Source organism: Pieris napi, chromosome 6 (genome assembly GCF_905475465.1).
Source record: "Pieris napi chromosome 6, ilPieNapi1.2, whole genome shotgun sequence".
Taxonomy (NCBI): Eukaryota; Metazoa; Arthropoda; class Insecta; order Lepidoptera; family Pieridae; genus Pieris; species Pieris napi.
Window position 1 is genome coordinate 12,826,326 of NC_062239.1, and position 22,343 is coordinate 12,848,668.

Sequence of the window (22,343 nt, forward strand, 5' to 3'; positions counted from 1 at the left end):
ATTAATTATTTCTGTATGCGTATTAATGTTTAAAGAACGTCGCCATCAGCCGTCCGAATTTTAGTCTACTAGGCTCATTCTGATATGTCTTTAATGTCCTTTTTGAATTGGTTAAACGCGCTAATATTACGAATTTTAGACGGTAATTGATTAAATAATTGCACACCCTCATACTTAATAGTCTTCTTCAAATAAATTGTACGCAACTTCGGCAAGATAAGCAAACTCGCTCGCCGAGTATTGCGTGTAATGGCGTGTTTGATTGTTTTAAATTATAAGCTACTAAGGAGAGAGTTATTTCAATTCATTTTAATTAAAATACAGGTGCTATAAACATGTAATTGTTTAATCGTTAAAATTATATCTAAATAGTGCTTTTATTAATTTATTATCTCGTGTTTGTATGTTAGAAATTTTGTTTTTGCATGCTTCAATTAGATATATGAAATGTGGCTTGACTATATTAGGCTATATTAGGTTCTTACATATGAAATTATAGTTTTTATGGGAGAAACAAAAAGTAGATTAAAAAAAATAGAGTATTTAATAAATACTTTGATGGATTTTTTTTCACCATTTTTGTACCATTGCTATGTATGCACTTTTGCCATATTATAGTTAGTTCACTGACCCCTTTACCAAAAAAAACAGTCATCATCAATAAAATCTTCGAAGGTGGTTTCGACTGTTCATCAGAATTATTTTATTTACGTTGCAATAAGTTATACAAATTTCTAAAAAAATGGTAATCTGTTGGAACAAGGTCCAGGGAGTATGGTATCTTAGACATTCCAATAGAAGCTCCTCTAATTTGGTAGCAGTCTGTTTTGCAGAGTGTGTCTAGCGTTGTCGTGAAGCAGCAGTGGCCTAGAGCGATTGACCAGCCTTGGTTGTTTATCAGCTAGCTTTTCCATCATTGTTTGCAGATGCTGACAATAGACATCTGCCGTAATCATCTGGCCAGGTTTACAACATCGTGTGTTCATACAAAAAATCTAAGTCTACACAAGTCCAAAAGTTCCTAATATTTTGTAACAACCACGATTTTATTGAATATGCTTGAATTTTGAATTTCGTATAAATTCTATCTCTATAAACCGCGTATTTCAGTTTTAGAAATGTGAAAAACCGACTCACAAACTCCTTGTTGACCTGATTCCGTGAGTTTTCGACGGCGCTTGAAAATCAAAGCTACACGAGTCGTACATATTTTACTATTTATTATATATTTCCATTAAATTTCTGTAAAATCAATACACTAAATATAGAATAATCAAACCAAATTTTATAAAAAAGATGATACAGGAAGAGCGACGGCACTCAACTCTCTTCTTGAAAGTCCTATCTCTCATTTATAATACAAAATCAGTCTAAATGCAAATGTAGTATTTTTTTATGTATATCGGGTAACAAGCGCAAAGAACGGCTAGCCAATAAGATCGTTCAAATGGGTATTCATGCTAAAAGAGTAAGTAAATTTATATAAAATATATTAATATTTAAGAGATGAACTAAACTTTAATCAAAGTCAAAACAATTATAGGATTTAAAGATTTATTTTATCTTTTGGACTCTTTAAACGGCAAAAGTTGTTTATTAAGATCTAAAGCTCACTTAATCCATTTAGTAAATATTAAAAAGTTTTTAAGTATATTACAAGGTAGAGCTCGCGACTACATCCGCGACTAGGTATATGTAATGATTTGTCAATTTTCAGTCAACAAAAAAGCTAATTACTGCTTACTTCTCTTTAATCTGGTCTTATTCTTAGCAAATAGCTAAAGCTTTTTATCCAAACTTTTTGAATTTTTCTCTATATAAATACGGGTTGATCGTAGAAGACAGAAAATTAAGGGTTGTATGAAATTTTTTATGCTGTATCATAAAAAATAAAAACAATTTTTTATCTAAGAAATCAAAATATAAATTTTGGGGTGAACCACCCTTAACATTTAGGGGTTTGAAAGATAGATAGTAGCCACTTCTCAGATATACTAAATATGAATATAAATTTTCATAAGAATCTGTCGAGCTGTTTCGGGGGAGTAAGGGAACGAGCATTGTGACACGAGAATTTTATTTATTAGATTTATTGGAGATAATTTAAGGGATGAATCTGAGTACGCCCATTCATCTTTTATAAGATTCAAAGAGAAAACGTTTTCCTGTTTCAACATTACTTTATTGAATTGTTCGAGAACATTCCCGGAGCTTGAAATAAACATAAACAACTGTATATTCACGTAAAAGCAAAATGGATTATGTCGAACAATTCAATAGACATGATTTCTTACAGCGACGTCTTCAATATCTTTATTAAACAAGAAACCCGACTCAATATGACTGTATATTATACATATTGACCTTATATAAAGATATATAAATAAATCTGTATATAAGTTATATATTTTTTCATGTATGGTAAATGCCATAAGTCATTAAGTCAACCAAGATAGATTTAGATTTATAAAGGGTTTTTTTAATATTTTTTTTATATAACAAACAAACAGGGCTGGTGGCTCACCTGATGTTAAGTGATACCGCCGCCTATAAACACCCACAAGACAAGTGCGTTACCGGCCTTTTAAATAAATATAGCCTAAAACATGGTAAGTATGTGCCACATACCTTATTTAGCTGCAAATATAATAAAAACTCCTTATAAAAAATGCATAGCAACATACAAGGGCCCAAACTAACTTAATAAAACAGTAAATCAAATAAGGCTGTAAGGGTATTTATTGAAAAATATTTAATTTAGCTGTTTACCGGGTTTAAATTCTTATCAAAGAAGTTTGGAACCTGAAATATTATATTCAAATTTTACTTGAATATAACTGAATAGTTCTTTAATATTTATGCAGAAATATTTTTTGAGATTTTAAATATTTGACGTTATAAAAATGTTTTTATAATGAAACCGATGCCATAAGTACGGTGTCATACCCTTCATAATACCTGAATGAATAGAACAGTGAATGCTTTTATAATGAACTGGGACTATTCATAGACTACAAAACTGTCATATTATACTCCTACGCTAAGCCCAGGTGATGCCACAATTAAAATTCAACGAGTAAGGATTGTACTGCGCTGTTATAATTTGCCCTAGGCATCTACCATTTATTTAATTAAATAAATGAAAATAGACTACCTCTATCCGTTGTATTCATTAATAAAAAAGACTAGCATAAGGACTCTTAGGATCATTATCGCGAACAAAAAAATGTAGCTATCAACTATATTTATACAGATATACATTTAAAATACTGTATACCATTTATAAAAGTTACCGTGAATTAACGTTGGTTCTAACACTCTTTCTAAGTATGAACTGACATGAATATGCTTCAAAATCCACAGAAGATACAAATCTTGCCAGAATAATATTTTGTAATGTAGAAATCTGTCAACGTGTTATTGCAATGTTATACTTTTTTATCAAACTTTTCATCTATAGTTAGAGTTAGTCGTTAGAGATAGGCATTTTGATCAGTAATATGAGTTCGCGGATCAAAGTTTCTATCAAACCGGTCGGCCGGAATATAAATAAATTATACAAAAAATATATTTTTTATTATTTATCATAAATTTTCATGGTAATTCATATTTAATTATTGTATTTTTATTTTATCTTGTAAAACATATACCATATGTTCTGTTAAACATATACCAAGGTATTATGTATGTTGTGGTAAACTTTAAGAAATAAATACTTTTCACGGTTTATTCACTGCTCATAACTAAACAAATGAAAATCATGATAAAAGTAATGCAGACAATGTAAACCGCATCGAATGAAGAATTTCATTTAATTAACCTACTTGAATAGAGTTGTCTGACAATTTTGTCGCAGAATTTTTCCACCTGCAATCTGTGCCCAAGCAACATGTCGGATAGCCCATCCAGGGATACCCTCATGCCAGTCTCGAGTTCCAGATCGCACCTGGCCCTTTCAAAATTCGCACAGTCGACAAGTAAATGAACCACCGTTTGGTCGGTTCTGTCGTCACAGTCACACGCGGGGCTTGTCTTCAGTTTGAGTCTGTGTAAATAGTGTCCAAAAGCCCCGTGGCCAGTCAGGATCTGCGCCATGTGAGGTGCGAAACGCCTTGTCTTGATTTGTTTGTATGCCGCATTTGCATCTTTAAAAAATATTTTTGTGACTGAGGCTGTTTCGCTCCCCACATAGCGCTCGTTCCAGGTGTCTAAAGTCTTGAGTCTTGTCAGTCGTCGCAAATAGGAAAGCGGATACGCATCGTACCCTATTCGCGTCCCTGTTTCCCCAACCGCCTCCCCCGCGAGAGCGTCTGCCCTATCGTTTCCCGTAGTGCCAACGTGCGCCTTCACCCAAAAGAGTTCAATTTTAATGCCATTTTCATGGCACTCTTCCAGGTTCTGGCGAATCCTGGCAACTTGGGGATCGAGAGAGCGTCCACCCACGATGGCATCCAGTGAAGAGCGAGAGTCGCTGAGCACAGCCGCATTCCGCCTTCCCTTGGTCAGATATGTCACTGCGTCCCTCAGTGCGGCTAGCTCCGCCTGGTACACTGTACAGTACGGAGCCAGCCTCACCTTTTTATTTTTAATCTCGGTCTCGTCTTGCCACTCAGTCCATGCCGCTCCCACTCCCGCGGACGTTTTGCTCCCGTCTGTAAATAATTTTGTCATAGTAACGTTATCGATTTCTGACGGGTCGTCCAGTTTTTTGTAAGTTATTTTAAGTCTTTTGGCGGGGTGTGGGAGCTCAGTGTATGGCAGTCGCGTCTCTATTGTCTTGTCATATGTTACGTGTGGTGACACCCCCTTCCGCGCCAGGTATGCGGCCGCGGCCTCCTTAACGCGAAGGTCCAGGGGAAGTGCTGTCGTTTTGTATGTTTTTGCAATTTTTTGTGCGAAGCCTCTTGTCATGCGATCTAATTTCTTTTTAATAAAAACTTTTTCTACTGCTTGTGCCCACACAGCCGCGGCGTACAGGACTATAGGCTCGATAACTGCAGTGTATAGGGTTGCAGTGACGTCCGGCTGTAAGCCCCATCCTATCTTTGCTACTTTCGAAACTTGTCTATATATTGATATAGTCTTACTGTACAAGTTGTCAATGTGGCCCTTAAAAGTTAATGCAGCGTCTATTTCTACGCCCAGGATCCTTATTTTGTTGGTAAATTTTATTGGCTCTTTATTCATCGTGAGGCGGGGATTGTCATATTTGCGTTTGCGTGTCACCACCATCGCATTGGTTTTGTGAGGCGCAAAGCTAAGTTTGTTCCTCACGCCCCACTTATGCACAAGATCCAATATACAATTGGCTATTTTTGTTACCTCCTCTCTCGTGTCTCCATCTATCATAAGCAGGACATCATCTGCAAACGCTTGGGCCTTGACCTGCTCTACATCTATCATCTTCAATAGAGGGTCAATAAGTAAGTTCCAGAGCGTAGGTCCGGCTATGGAGCCCTGCACGCATCCTTTGTTTGTTCTTCTTAAGATGTTATGGCCTGCGTAATTTAGGATGACGCTCCTGTCCTGGAGATAACTGTTCATTATTCTTAGAATCTAATATCTTGAATAGAGTTTAAAATTGCTTTTAGGAATGCTCATTACAATATGATGTGCCTTCCGTTTTAAAACAGCAATATGGTCTGTTTAGCAAGTACCATGCGATCTTAGACCTAACATTGTAATTGTTTTAGCCCGTACAAGCATTTTTATCATATGGTCCTCAGGGGTCGCTCAAGGCTTTGTGCCAAAGTGAGCGAAAACTAAACTACCTATCGCCTCCGACATATGAAATTTCAACGTACCCGTCATGTCTAAACCAACATCGGCGTACAAGATACAAATTTAATTATAATCTCCGCTCTGACCGGTATTCGATGCCCCAAGCGTAGTCTGATATGGAACTAAGTTTATATAATTTAATATGTAATAGTTAAACATACCAGGTTAAATTTGTATATTTTGTGTTCTGTTATCTGTAAACTAACATCACTTTATTCTGTTGTCAATAGTTTCCACAGCGTATTTGATATAGTATTTTTCACACCTAGGTTACATTATCAAAGCTATCATATGGATCTCTAACTTTTTTTGAAAATGTTATATATGCTATGTTCATCAGGTATAATGTACCATTCTATTGGTGACAGTTTTTTTCAAATCTGTCCAGTAGTTTAAGAGCCTATTGAATGCAAACAAACAAATCTTTCCTCTTTATAATATCAGTGCAGATGTATTAAAATATCATGTAAATGTGTGATGACGTAATCCCGTAGAACATTAAATTATACGTAAAATTTCGTAAACGTTTGATCCAACAAGTAAAACAAATTGATTAATTGCATAATTTTATTGTTCCTACAAATACAAGTATTATTAATGGTTTAACGACGACATTGTGATAACAATAAAATAGTCATAAAATATATATTTATTAGCTCAAGGCTCAGTCAGGGAAGCAATTAGTTTAGTTAAATACCAAATTCGACTCCTGGTAAAATAATAATTAATAGAAATTTGAAGGCCTACTTTGAAAATATTAGCGAAGCAGATTTGCATTTTGCATTTGTTTCAAGCTCATTTGGGGTTTATTTACAATTATTTTTAGTAGTGTTTTGTGTAGTTATTCTTTAATTCAATGCGTAAAGCGATTAAAACTTGGAGAAAGTGATCGTGGTAAAACAGAAGGCAAAAGATCACGTGGCCGTTGACCAACCAGATGGACCGATCAAGTGAAAGACTAATCGTCCTCAAAATGTAATAGGAGAGGAGCTGGAGCAGATGTTTCCTTGCTGACAACGACGCTCAGACATGAGCTACCGACAGAAGAGAAAGAGTGCATCTCTTCTACCTATAATAGTAGAATTTAACACATTAACGTATGTTGTTATGAAATTATTTTCTTTTTTTAAATATAAAAACAATCAGAGGCGCTACGGCCTCTAGGTTGTATTGGTTTTTTGGCCTCAGATTTGTTTCACCATTTTTTTACTATCAGCCTGCGTCGTTAAGAAGAATGATGAAGGCGCATGGCCTTCATTCCCATCTGTCGTGGACTGCCGTATAGGGCATCCAAGTACGAATGAGAACAGAAAGAAAGCTGGCATGCCCCAGTTAATGTCATACCCCGAACACAGATTGTACCTGCAGAATTTGTTGGAAGTATTATAAGTAAAATAATAAAAAAAACATGAGCCGCCAAATTTTAGTTCCAATGGACAACGGTTGCCTGACAATATACCATCCGTATCATCTACGACACTTAAAAGGCCGGCGACGCACTTGGCTCGCAAGTCAGTTTCTGGCAATGTACGTGTCCATTGGTGGTATCATTTAACATCAGGTGACCCTTCTGCCCGTTTGCCTCCTATTACATAAAAACATTGTAGTTGCTTTAAAGAGAAGTGATTTGATTTCAGTTACAAAAGGTACTTTCCTTTGGAGGTGGTGTTCAAAACTTCTTACTGCCTTCGATGGAGTTATAACCCAGGAATTACTAGTCACCGGCATCTTTAATCATTTATAAGGTCGTCTTGCATCGTGTAAGAGTTTAATGTATTTATTTGCAACTGCTATTTTATTGAGACATTTTTCACGTCTGTGTTTTGTCGCGTTTAATCACAGTTTAAAGGGCGCGCATCTGGGTCAAGGGACGGGGGAATAACTTGGGACAGGAATAAATTCCTTGCCGCTTGTGCATGACAGGTGACGATAAATCTCATAAACCGTTTGATTTCTTGCAGATATTTTGGATTAAGAAAAACGTGTGTACTTATGTTCACGCGTTAGAAGTTATACTTCTTTCGCGTAACAAGATAAAAATCTTAAAAAAAAATTTATACGTTTGTAGAAAAACGACACTAACAATAGAAAAAACTAAAATGTTAACTATAGCTAACTTTAGGGTGTCGGTTTTTTGTGACGGTATGCGCGCGCATTGTAAAAATTTACTCCCATAATAATTTTTCCCTAACGCGCCAAATAAAGTATGACTTTAAAATAAAAATTAAATCTCTCTCATTAAGTCTGGGCTTCAGATTTCTGTTTTATGATCATTTGTCAATCTAATGAGCAAGTGCAGCCTCCTGTGCGTGACACACGTCGTCGACTTTTCGGGTCTAATGCAAGCCGGTTTCGTCACGTTTTCCTTCGCCGTTCGAGTTAGATGCGCACATAGAAAAGAAGTCCATTGGTGCACAGACGGGGATCGAACCTACGACCTCAGAGATGGGAGTCGCCCGCTGAAGGCACTAGTCCAACTCAGCTTTGGATTATTCTATACATAACTATATAATTAGCTATGATTGGCAATTCACTTAATTTAATGAGTAATCAAATGCTTTGCCATTCCAATAAACGTTAATTTTACTTGCTTGTTGGTTATTTATGCTTCGAGACTCGAGTGCGCTTTGATAGTACGTTTTACACAAACTTTAAATGCATGCGATTCATTTGCGGGAATTAATTGGAGGATTAAATTTATTAAGGACGATCGCGTCGCTTGATTCTTGGTCAATATGGAGACTTAGCGCCATTTCTGACTGAAAAATGTGCTAGATTTTAGTCTCGTTTATGAATCTGAAGGTTATTCAATAGTGCAGCACAACATTTCGACGGTTTGCTGATATAAGGTGCACTTAATATAAGGGTAAAAAAATCTGTGATTTATTTTAAAGATTTTAGCACCAGTTTACCTGAGTCAAGAGTTTACCTGAATCAGGAGTCTTGATTTTTAATAGTATCATTGACAGTTGCAAGACCAAGTTGGGGTCTTGTTACCTAATTAACAATCAGTTTGTACGGTTCCTGGGTCGTCAGGGAATCGAAATAATAGAATAAATTGAACTTACTCTATATTTATCACTCGCGTTATACAATGGATTATGAGCGAAATAATAACTATTATGTTAATTGCTATATAATAAGTGCAATCTAACAAACAGAGAGAGTGCCTACGTCTGGCTATGCTCCCGGGGTGATACTCCTATGACTTAGTTAATTACGAATGACTGCATAGTAACAGTCGAAGAGAGTGCCTGCGTCGGGCTATACTCTCGGGGCGTGACTCCGACGATGTAGGAAATCGTCATGCTTATAAATGATCAAACTGTACAGCCAGAGCACTTACTTACATAATAAAAACATCACGCTCGTGGATGCTTGAAATGTACGAGCCCTGGCACGTACTTACATAGGGAATAATTAAGCTTATAAAACTAAGGAAGCCTGAGCGAGTAAAATGTACAGCCTTGGCTCGTACATACTCCCCCAGGCAAAAGAGCAAAATGTACAGCCTTGGCCATTCCATTCATTGTTTATGATATTATAGTAATTATCGTTTTTCACTTTATAAAATGATTTATGTTAATTGATGTATGTATAATTTAATATAAAGTTTCGACAATGTATGTTATACATAAATGGAACTGAACATACGAAACATAGTCTCTGGTTTGTATGCTTAAAGGAATTTTAAGTATTATTTTATATATGGTGCTTTTCTTTCTCTTCCTCTGATTACTCATATTTGACTCATAGGATTGCATATCCGAATAAGTTTGCTGTATAGTATTTTTATTAAATCCTGAATCGGTGAGACTGCTATATTGCGGAACAATAACGTTTCGCAATCTTCCCCTTTTACGAAAGACATTACCTTTCTTTCTGAAGTTTCCCTTTGACCTTCCTGTAAATTCCTTTCTAATCTTAACACCATTTTTTCTTCTTCGAAATTCCTTTTTCACGAATGCTTGTTTCTTATTTTTCTTGCCTTTGTTGATAGGCAAACCATTTAATTTGCTTGTAACCTTTTCTGATCCATGCGAAAATTTGCCATAACTCTTTCTAGTTATAATGCTTTTGTTTCTTACAACTACGTCGGACCCTTGTGTTAAGTTGTGTTGCAAATAGGGTTCCGTATACAATTGAATCGGTGCTTCTAACAAAGGCTTAGACAATACTAAGCTGCTATTTAAGTTTTTATTCTTCTTATAAGAAATGGACTGAGACAAACTTTCTTTTTCTTCTGTGCTATGTTGCTCCTTGCTGTAGTCACGCATATATGTGTGTGCTACGCTTTCTGCCAATTTGGATAATTCTCCGCCTTGATAAGTATCTGCATGTATACTGTGATTAACACTAAGACCTATCGGAGTCCGGTACCGGGTGGGCTCTTTGGAGTCCACTCCGAGACTGGCTGCCACTGCTTCCGCCAATGCCACTATCGATGTTTCCTGCTGCACATCAGTGGTCTTCTGTATTGGCATCATTGCTATGCCTGATGGTATCTGCTGATTGTTACCACTTTCTGCTAAACCTTCCACCATTGCCGAAGACGAAGAGATTTTCTTGTCCGATTTATATTGAAATGATTGCTCTGCTTGCGTAGAATTACAATTTAAATTTGCATTTCCTTGAGCTTGTGTATCGAAATGCGTTGACAGCGAATTTTTGCTGATGCTAAAATTTGATGAAGGTCGCTGTTGTTTTGTATTTAAATATTCCCGGGTTTGATTATTAGCTGTTTCCAAGGCATATAATGATGAATTTTCCGAATTATGTGAATAAAGTACCGGTGAATCCATATGCGTTTCTAATTTGAGATATATCTCTCTCTTTTGGCGCCTACATATAGCTTGCTTCTCGTAATATATATTTTCATACTCCGAGTAGGATCCGCCATGATCAACAAGTATGTCGATATGGGTTTTAAAAATTAAATCCCAATGCCACTTTATTTCTTCTAGCGCTCCTTCAAGTTCATCTTTGTCGGATTCGGAGTATACATTTGATAGTTCAAAAATCTTATCAAGCGACATAAATAAATATGCTTGTTTGCGAAGCAACTCTTCGGTTTTTCTTGAATGCCTGATGGTTTTCAGACCGTCGGTAAACGAAGCTTGGAATAAATTCTCCATTATGCTTAATATAATAATTAACTAAACGCTTTGTAAATATTGCATTATAGATTCTTAAATGCTTATACTTGATAAAATGCTCAATGAATGCTTCATATCATTCTTAGTAAAATTATGCTCACAAATGAGATAATTTCTCAGAAATATAGTGCTCAAAACAAATGGAAAGGACTTACTGTAGATGCCTCCGTATGCTGAAGATTGACGTCCGTTGACTTCTTCTAGGTTGAAAGGACGCTGATATACTTTTTGACCGCTGTGGGTCCTTAAAAATGCTGGGAGCGGACTTACTGTCGCTTGCCTCCCTATTTGACCGCTATGGGTTCTTGAGAATGCTGGGAGCGGACTCACTGTCGCTTGCCTCCCTTTTCGACCGCTATGGATCCTCCTTCTCCTTGCTCTCCTCTTTTCTATTGATGCGGATGATATTTTCTTACTTGCTTGACGACCCAACAAACCAGCAGTGGGATGTTTTTCCACGGCGCCGATCTTCAGGATGACGGAGAAAAACGCGAACGCGATCAACTGTACGCGAAAGACCCGCTATTCCCGGATAGCTCGAAGGACCAAAATGTACGGTTCCTGGGTCGTCAGGGAATCGAAATAATAGAATAAATTGAACTTACTCTATATTTATCACTCGCGTTATACAATGGATTATGAGCGAAATAATAACTATTATGTTAATTGCTATATAATAAGTGCAATCTAACAAACAGAGAGAGTGCCTACGTCTGGCTATGCTCCCGGGGTGATACTCCTATGACTTAGTTAATTACGAATGACTGCATAGTAACAGTCGAAGAGAGTGCCTGCGTCGGGCTATACTCTCGGGGCGTGACTCCGACGATGTAGGAAATCGTCATGCTTATAAATGATTAAACTGTACAGCCAGAGCACGTACTTACATAATAAAAACATCACGCTCGTGGATGCTTGAAATGTACGAGCCCTGGCACGTACTTACATAGGGAATAATTAAGCTTATAAAACTAAGGAAGCCTGAGCGAGTAAAATGTACAGCCTTGGCTCGTACACAGTTTTATATACCTATTTCAAAATGTTAGTTTTTTTATTTGACCACAAAATTAGGACAAACACATGACATACATACAAAAATATAAAAAGCGGTGCCGTCCCTATGACATGTGGTTATTCAATGGTACAGATAAAAATTAGTGAAATTTATTTTATTCTACAAATTATAATATTAAGTTTACTATATTTGGCAAGAAATAAATAATGAGTTTTATTTTATGTATTATTATTTTCCCTACATAAACATTACCCTACAACAATCAAATACTTAAGGAAATATGTTACAGAAGGGACATACATGAGTGAAAGTAACATGAGAACTTAAGAAGGGGCAGATCCATGGAAATTCCTCACAATGGAGTTGCCCATTGCTTCACGAGGGGACTGTATTGAAGTCGCATGGGTCCGCCAAACATTCGCAAATATACACTGTAAATACATTATGTAGAAAATAGGAAAGCAATAATATTAGCAAATAATAAACACAGGAAAGTTTCTAAAACAATTCGGCGAAAGTGTTTGGCTGGAGCGTGCGATCAACTCTGATTTCGTGCTTTCGACGGTGTTTCACCAATGAGATTTTCTTTAGACATAGAAATAACATTTATTATTAACATAAACACACATAATAACAATAATCAAAGAAAAAATATATAGTGAGAGATAACAAAAAAAATTCCCTTTTCCCTTACGGATCGTTTCAAGTGTTTAATGCGTGTGTGCTGTGGCTGTAATTGGCCCTGGCTCAGTATTATGATGAGGAGCAGACTGTTCCAGAGCGGTTTTTCTAAATAACACTAGCTCCTACAGTACCTTAAAAGCTACGACACGTCAGAGGCTGTGCACCTATTTATAAAAAAAATGATCGTGAAATCGAAATTAATTCGGGCTCCGGATTTCTATAACGCGTTTTACATATTTACAATATAATAAGACCAGGCTATTAGGTTCAAAAGCTTAGGAATACCAGTGCTACGGTTCAAAGGCATTCAAAGGAGCCAATGCAAGCAATTACTATGTGACCTACGTATTTCCATTTAATCTCTTGCGGAATGTTGAATATATTACAGCTAAAGTTAATAGTATATATAATTGGGGTGTTCTATTTATTTATCACTAATAGTTCATGACAGGGGAAAAACTGGATGAATGTTGCTCAAGACAAAGAGAAACGGAAAAATATGGAGACCGCTAAAAAAGGAAAAAAACCTAACTTTTTTTTTAGAACTTATATTACTCGTAATAAAAAAAAACTAATACTAATATTAAGTAAATGTAAACTAACCAATTTTTGTATGAATTCATTAATAAAGCTTTAATAATAATAATGGTTCAAGACAAATAAGCCAAACCCAAAGCATAACACTCAATTTCTAAATTGGTTAAATCAGATCAATAAGTTGTAATCAAAATAGCTTATCGCAGGATAAGAGTATTGATTTGGGCCCGGAACGTAGTGCAGTGATAAAATTTCTACCGTTGCAGCTTCAATATGCAGATTTAGACTATTTCACTAGCATTCAATTTTTTTTTATATAATAGGGGGGCAACCGACGCGTACGGGACGAACAAAAAGGCCAGTCATCGCAGCCCATAGACACTCATTTTTAATGGGTGCGTTGCCGGCTTTTGCGGGAGGGGTACACTCGTATTTTGAATAGTTGGAGATTTTATCTTGCCTTGTGAAACGGACTGTGGAAGACTTCCAGTGTTTAGTAAAAGAAATTTATGTTTCGAAATCTACTAGCGGTATTCATATTTTTTATTATGCGTTAATTAATAGAATAGTAAACATGTGATTTACAGTCGAGCTAAATTAAGAGCAGTGTTGGCCTAGTGGCTTCAGCGTGCGAGTCTCATCCTTGAGGTCGTAGGTTCGATCCCCGGCTGTACACCAATGGACTTTCTGTCTATCATTTAACATTCGCTCGAACGGTGAAGGAAAACATATCATCAACATGGATATCCAGACTTAGCTCGTTTAACAGAATGCTCAATCTGGAATCATAAAACAGATACAGAAATCTGAGGCCCATACCTAAAACGGCTGTAGTGCCATTGGTTTGTATTTATTGGAAATGCGCGGGTCTGTTGTATATTGACCACAAAGGTTGATTGTGATAATTAACTAAAATTCGCTTCTATTCAATCGTTAACTGTAAATTGTTACACACGGGACGTTATTTCAATGTATTAAATTTCTTATATTATCTTCATAAAACGTAAAACGTGTTAAAGGCCCTTGAATAAGCAATCTCGCGGTTCAAGAATACAAACACACCGATAATAGCTCATTACACCTACAAGATTAGTTCACAAATAGATTATGTACTCGCGTTTTCACATTGTTTAGAGGTATTGTTACAAAGGTGTCGACGTTCAAGATAAACGTTTTTATATAAATTTGAACCTTTTTTAGGTAATTTAAGGGATTTTATTGTACATATAAATCGTTTATTGTGTATTGTGTGTATATGTTACTGTAAAAGCTCGAACTACAGTGAATCTTAAGATATTCCAGTAAAAACTAAGATCTACCAATTCCTAATGGTAAATGTCCCAAAAGGTTTGCGATTCGAACTCTTACCACCATTCCGTTGGTAATCTATAGAGAACTACTGATTCAGTTAGATAGATATGATAGAGATTGAGATATTCAGAGATATACGTTATATGTTTTTTCAAAATAATTTAAATAAGTTGGTATTACTTTGTACTTATTACTTACTATCTTATATTACCTTTATAATACTATGTACTTGTTTTGTCTAATAGTTCATTAAAGTAAATAATTAAGAATTACTCATTGTTTTATTCCTAAAACCAACATCTACCAGCTGACAGTGGTAAAACCTAGCATATACTGAATTCAAATGGTAAAAGCTCGAAAAAATCGTCGTATTTTCAGTAATACTTACATTTACCAACTCGGTACGGTAAATCCTAAGACTTACACTTAAATCTTAAGATTAACCGTAGTTCGAGCTTTTACAGTAACATATACATATTATTTATGTCAAAAATATAAATGTAAAAATTATATTGAATTGATAAGAGCATTTAATGCCAATGTAAAGTCAGTCTAATAATAATATTATAATAATTAATCAATTCGACTTAGGGTCCTTCAAGTGCGTACCAATTCTTAAAAGGCCGGCTTCGCACTTGAGGCTCGGAACATTTTCTTCGGTCTTACGGTCGTCTGATGAACTAATGTTAATTGTTAAAAGATGTTCAGTGTGGTGTAGCACTCGAATAAAGGCTATTTTAATTTTATGTTTATAAGGGTCAATTAAAGTTTTTGAAGTTATACTTCTTTTGGCGCGTTAGGGAAAAATGATGAGAGTAAATTTTTACGATGCGCGCGCACACACGTTAGCATAGTCAACATTTTAAAATAAAAAACTTTATTTACCTAGATGCCTTATAATAAAACTTTCAATGTATTAAATACCTTTTTTCTATTGTTAGTGTAGTTTTTTCTACAAACGTAGAATAAGGCGTAACATAAAATTTTTAAAAAGATTTTTATCTTGTTACGCCAAAGAAGTATAACTTCTAACACGTGTACATAAGTAGACACACATGTTTTTTTTAAAATTAATACCGTATACACAAGTGTTTACGAGTAACTCGTAAAATTACCGATTTGAATCGTTTTTGATAGTGAAAGTTAGGTCCTGGGGGTCATAGATCAGCAGTAAGTCCAATTATAATTAAACGATCAATCAGAACTTCCAAAAAGCCTCTTGTCAAACCTTGTTCGACTAGGGTTACGTCATCTTCTATTTAAACTTTGAAGTAATTACACAATTTTAAAATTACAAATGCACTGAAATAGAATGAGTAGTTAATTAAAAGCCAAAGGGTTTTATTAAAATTAGTTTAATACCTTAATAAATGTTGACAGATATAAAGTCAATTATTTTATTATAAATTACTTTTATTAATAGATTAGATCGTTAATGATTTGGTAGATATTGATATCATTTCGTGACAAACTGTGAGTGCATACAAAAGGAAAAAGGTTGTATTCACTGACGTGTGCCCAGGGTAGTTATACTTTGAATAAAATTATATATGTTGAATATTGAGTTTTGTATAAATTTATTTCCTATTTTTACATTAAATAATACTAATACAATAGAAAACTAATTAATATAAAAATTAAACTAGAAACATAATTTAAACAAAACAAGAAATAAACAATGCAATTCTTGTGAATTCAGCCAGTGTGCAACTAAATATCCGTGTCACATGCAATAATAATATTCAGAGTGCGCAAGACACGCGTAAATGGCGCTTCTCTGAGTAAATTAAAAAAATTATAAATAAAAATATAATGTAATAGTAAGGTACCCATATACCCATAACCAGGACAAACTAACTATTTGGAACCAGCTGCCCGATGAAGTATTTCCGAACCAATTCGACTTAGTCCTTCAAGAAAAGAGCGTACAAGAATTGGTATAAGGCAACGCACTCGCGAGCCCTCTGGCATTGAGAGTGTCCATGGGCGGCGTTATCATTTTATATCAGGTGAGCCTCATGCCCGTTTGCCCGTTTATAAAAAAACTAAGTTATATGGATGGATACATAATTGGGTAAAATGGGTACACTCCATACAACCTGTAATGTTTAGCTTAAAGCTAGTAGATAAAAATTCTTTGTTGACTTAAAGATATGATTTGTTACAGCTCAATGGGCTTTGGTTGGATAATCCTTTGTGAAGCCATTTCTTCGTTACAATATATATTTAAAGATTTGGTTATACGTAAGACATTTTTCTACATCATGAATACCTCTCAATGATTGTCATATCTAATACTTCTTGAATGCATCTTGGTTCATCACACTGTAAGAGCGAAGAAAATGTTGTTTTTTACCAGAATTAACATGGCTTTAGTTATTGAAGTCTAACGTAAAAATGTACAAATACAAGAAAAAAAATTGTTCGTCTTGATTCTTTATTTCCTTTATATTGCTGTCGTAACTATTATTTATGCAATGTAATAGGTATATCTATGTCATTTACATTTTAAAATATTCACCTGTTCAATATATACCTGTTTCACTTAGTGATATTGCAGTTATTCTAATGGTGTTATTTCTGAAATCCGTTATGAAAATACAAATCAATCAATCAATATTAATATAATAATCAATACAATCTTTCGTCTTTATAATATTGATTTAACGCAAGAGTTATGTAAACCTTTGGCCACAGCATAAAAGCTCGATTGTGTGCGTATAATTTACGTTATATTTTCACTTGACAATTCCTAATCATATTATTATGTTCCACTGTAGTTACATTTAATTAAAGATAGTGTGTCGCTCAGCGGGACACAATTTGTCGTATAATGCCATAAACTTTCTGTTTATTCTCTGCCTATAGTAGAAAACATATAATGTTTCAAGAACTTTATTTCTCACTACAAAAAAGAATGTATTTTTTTACATGAGAAACTTAATATAACGAACGAGATACACGTCGCCATCAGCCGTCCCAATTTTAGTCTACTAGGCTCATTCTGATTTGTATCTGTAATGCCCTTTTGAGTTGGTTAAACGCGCTAATATTACGAATTTTAGACGGTAATTCATTATAGAACCTTCCATCGAGATATTTTTCTGATCATGGAATTTGTTAAGGTGAAGATGATACAGAGGTTTTTTAAATATTGTATGTTAGGATGATAATATAGCATTTAATTTAAAAAAAATGTGTGTGTGTACTAGTGTACACACGTAAGAAGTGAAACTTCTCTATAACCTTATTTTTCGAAAAATGATCTACTATATGCAACTTTACAGAAATTGGTTAGATAAAGTTAAATTAGATTAATTTTAACAAAAGGCTTTTATTATCATAGACATAAATACAAATATGTAATACAATTATTTTATTATACCTTATTACTCCTAAAATTATTACAGAATTTCATTAATTGTAATATAATTATTACTATCATCGTTATCCTTATTATATATTTTTGCTATTAATGGCTTCGAATCTCTTCGAATCAACCGTGGTAGGGAAAAGAAAAATGCGCGTAACGGAATAATGTGACGCGTACGGCGTAACCGAAATACGTGACGGTAATATTTTTATCCAACGCCGATAAAGTTTCACTTCAAAAAATAAAAAATAAGCTATTAAAGCCGCTTTTAGCTTACATGCTAAATATAAAAAGGTGCCTAAAGTAAGAAAACGGCTATTTATTTACAGCTTGTTATTCACAAAGGCCTCCTTTATTTTTTTTCAATTGTGGCGTTTGTTCGAATCCACATTGTACCCGCTACCTTTTTTATATCGTCCTCCCATCTTCTTACTTGCCTTAAGGCTTTTTAGACTTATAATTAACCAATATCTAAAGCGGGGCCATAAACCAAAAAGAAAAAAACAATAAAGTTGTAACAGAATGTCATAATTGGTAAACTGTTTAATTAAAAACAGTAAAATAAATGTAAAAAAGGCACTCAAATTTCTAATAAAAGCATCTGAACATAACGTTGGGCGTAAATTTAAATGGTATTGTTTAATGTCTTCAACAAAACGTCTTTATTTATGTAACTCATATAATATACAATACTAGTGGACCCGACAGACGTTGTCCTGCATGATATTTCAAGCGATTAGTAAAGCAAAGTATGAAAGTACCGACTGCAGCGCCATCTGACGGGCTGATTTGTGAATTTAAACCATTCCCAGATCCCCTTGAACACACACAAAAAATTTCATCAAAATCGGTCCAGTCGTTTGAGAGAAGTTCAGTGACATACACACTCACAGAAGAATTATATATATAAAGATTATACTATAATATAATTTACAACAGATGTCGGATCCGACAGACGTTGTCCTGTACACACGTCTTACATACAATATCTCATAATGTAAATCATTTTCAACTCTATTTGAACACACAAAACATTTCATCAAAATCTGTCCAGCCGTTGAGTAGTTTAATTACGAAATGCACCGAAGATTTATTTATATTCAAGCTGTTAATTTGCTGTTTAGATAAATAACCTAGATACTGACTGTATCTTTCTATACTGCCCCATCTTCTGGCTTGATTTGTTAATCTAAACCATTCAGGGCGCCACCCAAACGCATACAAATTTTTTATTCAAATCGGTCCAGCCGTTTAAGAGGAGTTCAGAAGATTTATATATATCAACATATAAAAGGTACGAATACGACACGCGATTCGACTGTTCGTAACCATAGATTTTACTGCGTAATTAAGGAAAACACGAAAAATGAAACAGATGCCAAGATCAATAAAGAACCACTGGATTGTTATATACGTATATATTTATAAATATACAGTAAATCCTCTTATAACACGGTAGCTTAGTTTCGCGTTATATCAAACGCGTTGTAGGAGTTTCTCGCTTAACGCCCTTGTATCACCCCAGATAACGCGTTATATACAAATTATTCGCGTTTATCTTTTCTCGTTAAAGGGGATTTAAATAACTATGTTATGAACGAAATATGTGCGTACAAATCATTATACGTAAATTTCGTTATAACGTTATATTTATGTCACAGTACATAAATATAACGCTATACGAGGGAATTAAATCGCGTAATATAAAAATGCGTTATAAGTATAAGAGTACCGTGTTATAAAGGGGTTTACTGTTCTCAACTAGCTGCCCATCCTGGCTTCGCACGGCTTATTCGTAAACCTTGACAAATGGTATTAAAAACTCTTTTGGTGACTGCATGAAAATCCGAGAAATCGTTTTGGAGTCTATCGCATACAGGTACATTAAGTATAGACTAGACTTTTTAAGTCAAACAATATTATAAGACACGCTTCGGAACATGGGATGTCATTGAGAGCCTGTATGATGTATTGATTAATAATTGTATCAAAGATTCACATAGATTTGCGAAACATTTTATCGTAGGTTAGATAAATTAATTGTTTGATTAAAAAGTACTGATTCCTTTGTTGAAACTTCGTTCGCTGCTTCGTTTTTGTCACAACAAGTAGTTTTATATAAGAGACTCCATGTTCGGGAAGTCCAGGATTCGATTAACATAAAGTGTTTCTATTACTAGACTAGACACACTAACAAAATTATTAATTAATGCTTAATTAAATAGACACTCAATTGGTAGAGTTACAGGACTCCAAAAACATATTTGAATCTATATACTAATCTCTATTAAAAGCCTATAGGTTAAAATATAAAAAATATATTTCGTACTTATTAATATATATTATATCATATTACCAAAACATAAAAATCAAATTAATGCAAAACAAGAATAAGATTTTGTTTCGTATTCACTTTCTCATAAATTTATGATATTACTATTCAAAATTATCTATTAGGATTCAAATTTATCGATCATAAATCTAAGTGTATAAATGTATTTTAATATAAAAATAAAGCAGCAACAGGTTACATTCACTCACCGTGAATAAATCCAAAAATAATGTTCTTTTCACTTCACTGTTTGGATAGCTTTTAATCACTGAAGCTAGAATTGTTTTATTTACTTCGCGGGACGCGCGCGTCTTCCCTGACGGCTACAGGGCAACTGGGAGCGATGCTTTGCGAGGTAGATTTGAGTCCTTTTACACAATAAGGCGTGGGACACACCGGTGCTTTTGAACATGATACATGTTTCAAACATATAATAAAATAATATTGATAATTTTTATTTCCCAATTCATTTCGTGTATATATATATAAAACAAAATACTTGTTTATAAAAATAGTGAAGCAAAAAGTACTAAACTGGTGACTAACGTACAGCAAACTAAAAAGAGGAAGACAACATAGAAGGTGGATAGACCAAAAAGAAACAGCAGGTGGTGCATGGCTGAGAGTGGCACAGTGCAGAGAGGAATGGCGCGATTCGGAGGAGGCCTATACTATAAAAAGGCACAAAGATACCTAAAAGAAGATTTAAATATAAAAGTATCTGAATTAAAAGGCTATTATTGGGAGATCCGTGAAAATCGTCACTTGGTCACTCCAGCGGATTGGCGATCTGCCCCCCGGCCTTTTGCCTTGCCGGCGACCAGCTTGTCCAGTTTATCTGGTTCGCAGCGGGCGATATGACCAAAGTAAATGAGAACTCTTCTTTGTATAATATTCGTTTATAAAATTACCGATGAGTATGGTTAGGTTAGATGATTCTTAAAAACTAAATGAGTGTACTATTAATACTAAAGTAGGTTATGTTTTAAATATTTCTGTCAAATTATGTTTACGTTTGTTTAATAAAGCAGAAAGGAATTAGTAGGTAAGACTATAGGCGTGCTTTAGGTGTTTTCATGAAAAATATTCTTCAGTATACTGTCCAAGAAAGTTTCATTTGGACGGCTCATTGTACTGTATTTATTGTACATATCCTGTACCCCTGACTGCGAATCCATGGGTCCCGGGTTCGATCCCCGGCTGAGACAAACATCGATGTGATGAGCATTTGGTGTTGTGATTAGGTCTTGGGTGTTTAAATATGTATTTATATGTCTATCTATCTATAATATGTATGTATATCCGTTGCCTAGTACTCATAACACAAGCGTCACCAGCTTAGCATGGGACTAGGTCTATTAGTGTAAATTGTTAAAAAAAAAAAAAAAATTATCCACCAATTTAAAAAAATCTTAGTGAGAACTGATGCAAGTTTTCTCCAAGTCAACATTTAAGTTCACATTATAAAAGGCTTTAGCGAGAAGCTTTACTAGAATAACTAATAGCTGAGTTTGAATTTATTTATCGACAATTCTTGTTAACATTGCATTTTACCTTGAAAGGAATTACTTGTCTAGCCTTGTGTTAACACAAATTATACTTTACAACACGATACATCTTTGCGACTGTTTGATTTATTATTTGTTTAATCAGGCGTCCAGTACCTAAATAACCGAAACAAACATTAATTCATCAGAAACATAATCTTTGGGTTATTACTATTATTTATTTATTATAGGGTTATATATATTTAATACCGAATACCGCTCCAGCAGTGTACAATTCTTATTGTGTAACTAAACACAAAAATCTTCCCATTATTTACATACGAAAATATATTTTCATACTAAGAATTAAAAATTTATTACATCCACAAGTTGTTAGATGTAAAGAGAACTCAATAAAAATCAATATAATGCTAAACGGCGAAAAATGGTAAATTAATTTCCAAGAACCGTTTCACTAATTAATTGTTCATTATTAGTAATTGGGTTCTCGTTTGTTTGAGCTTTCATTATATTTGACCAATAATAAGTGGGTGCTAGAATTACAGATAATCTGTATTTGTAGGATTAGGCTCTTATTATCTTCTATTGAATAGATATCATTGCTAGCAGTATGTTATTATCAGCCAACAAAGCCTTTTGACAAGCT

The 22,343-nt window shown here is 34.5% G+C and overlaps 1 protein-coding gene across 2 annotated transcripts in view; it reads right to left on the reverse strand.

Moving 5' to 3' along the window:
• The window catches only part of LOC125050626, a 55,940-nt gene extending 35,421 nt beyond the window's left edge, over nt 1-20,519 (reverse strand). For both annotated transcript variants that reach the window (XM_047650586.1, XM_047650585.1), the window contains exon 1: nt 20,399-20,519. The gene's annotated coding sequence lies outside the window, so the exon portion shown is untranslated. The remainder of the gene's footprint in view (nt 1-20,398) is intronic.
• Between the last annotated feature and the right edge of the window lie 1,824 nt (nt 20,520-22,343).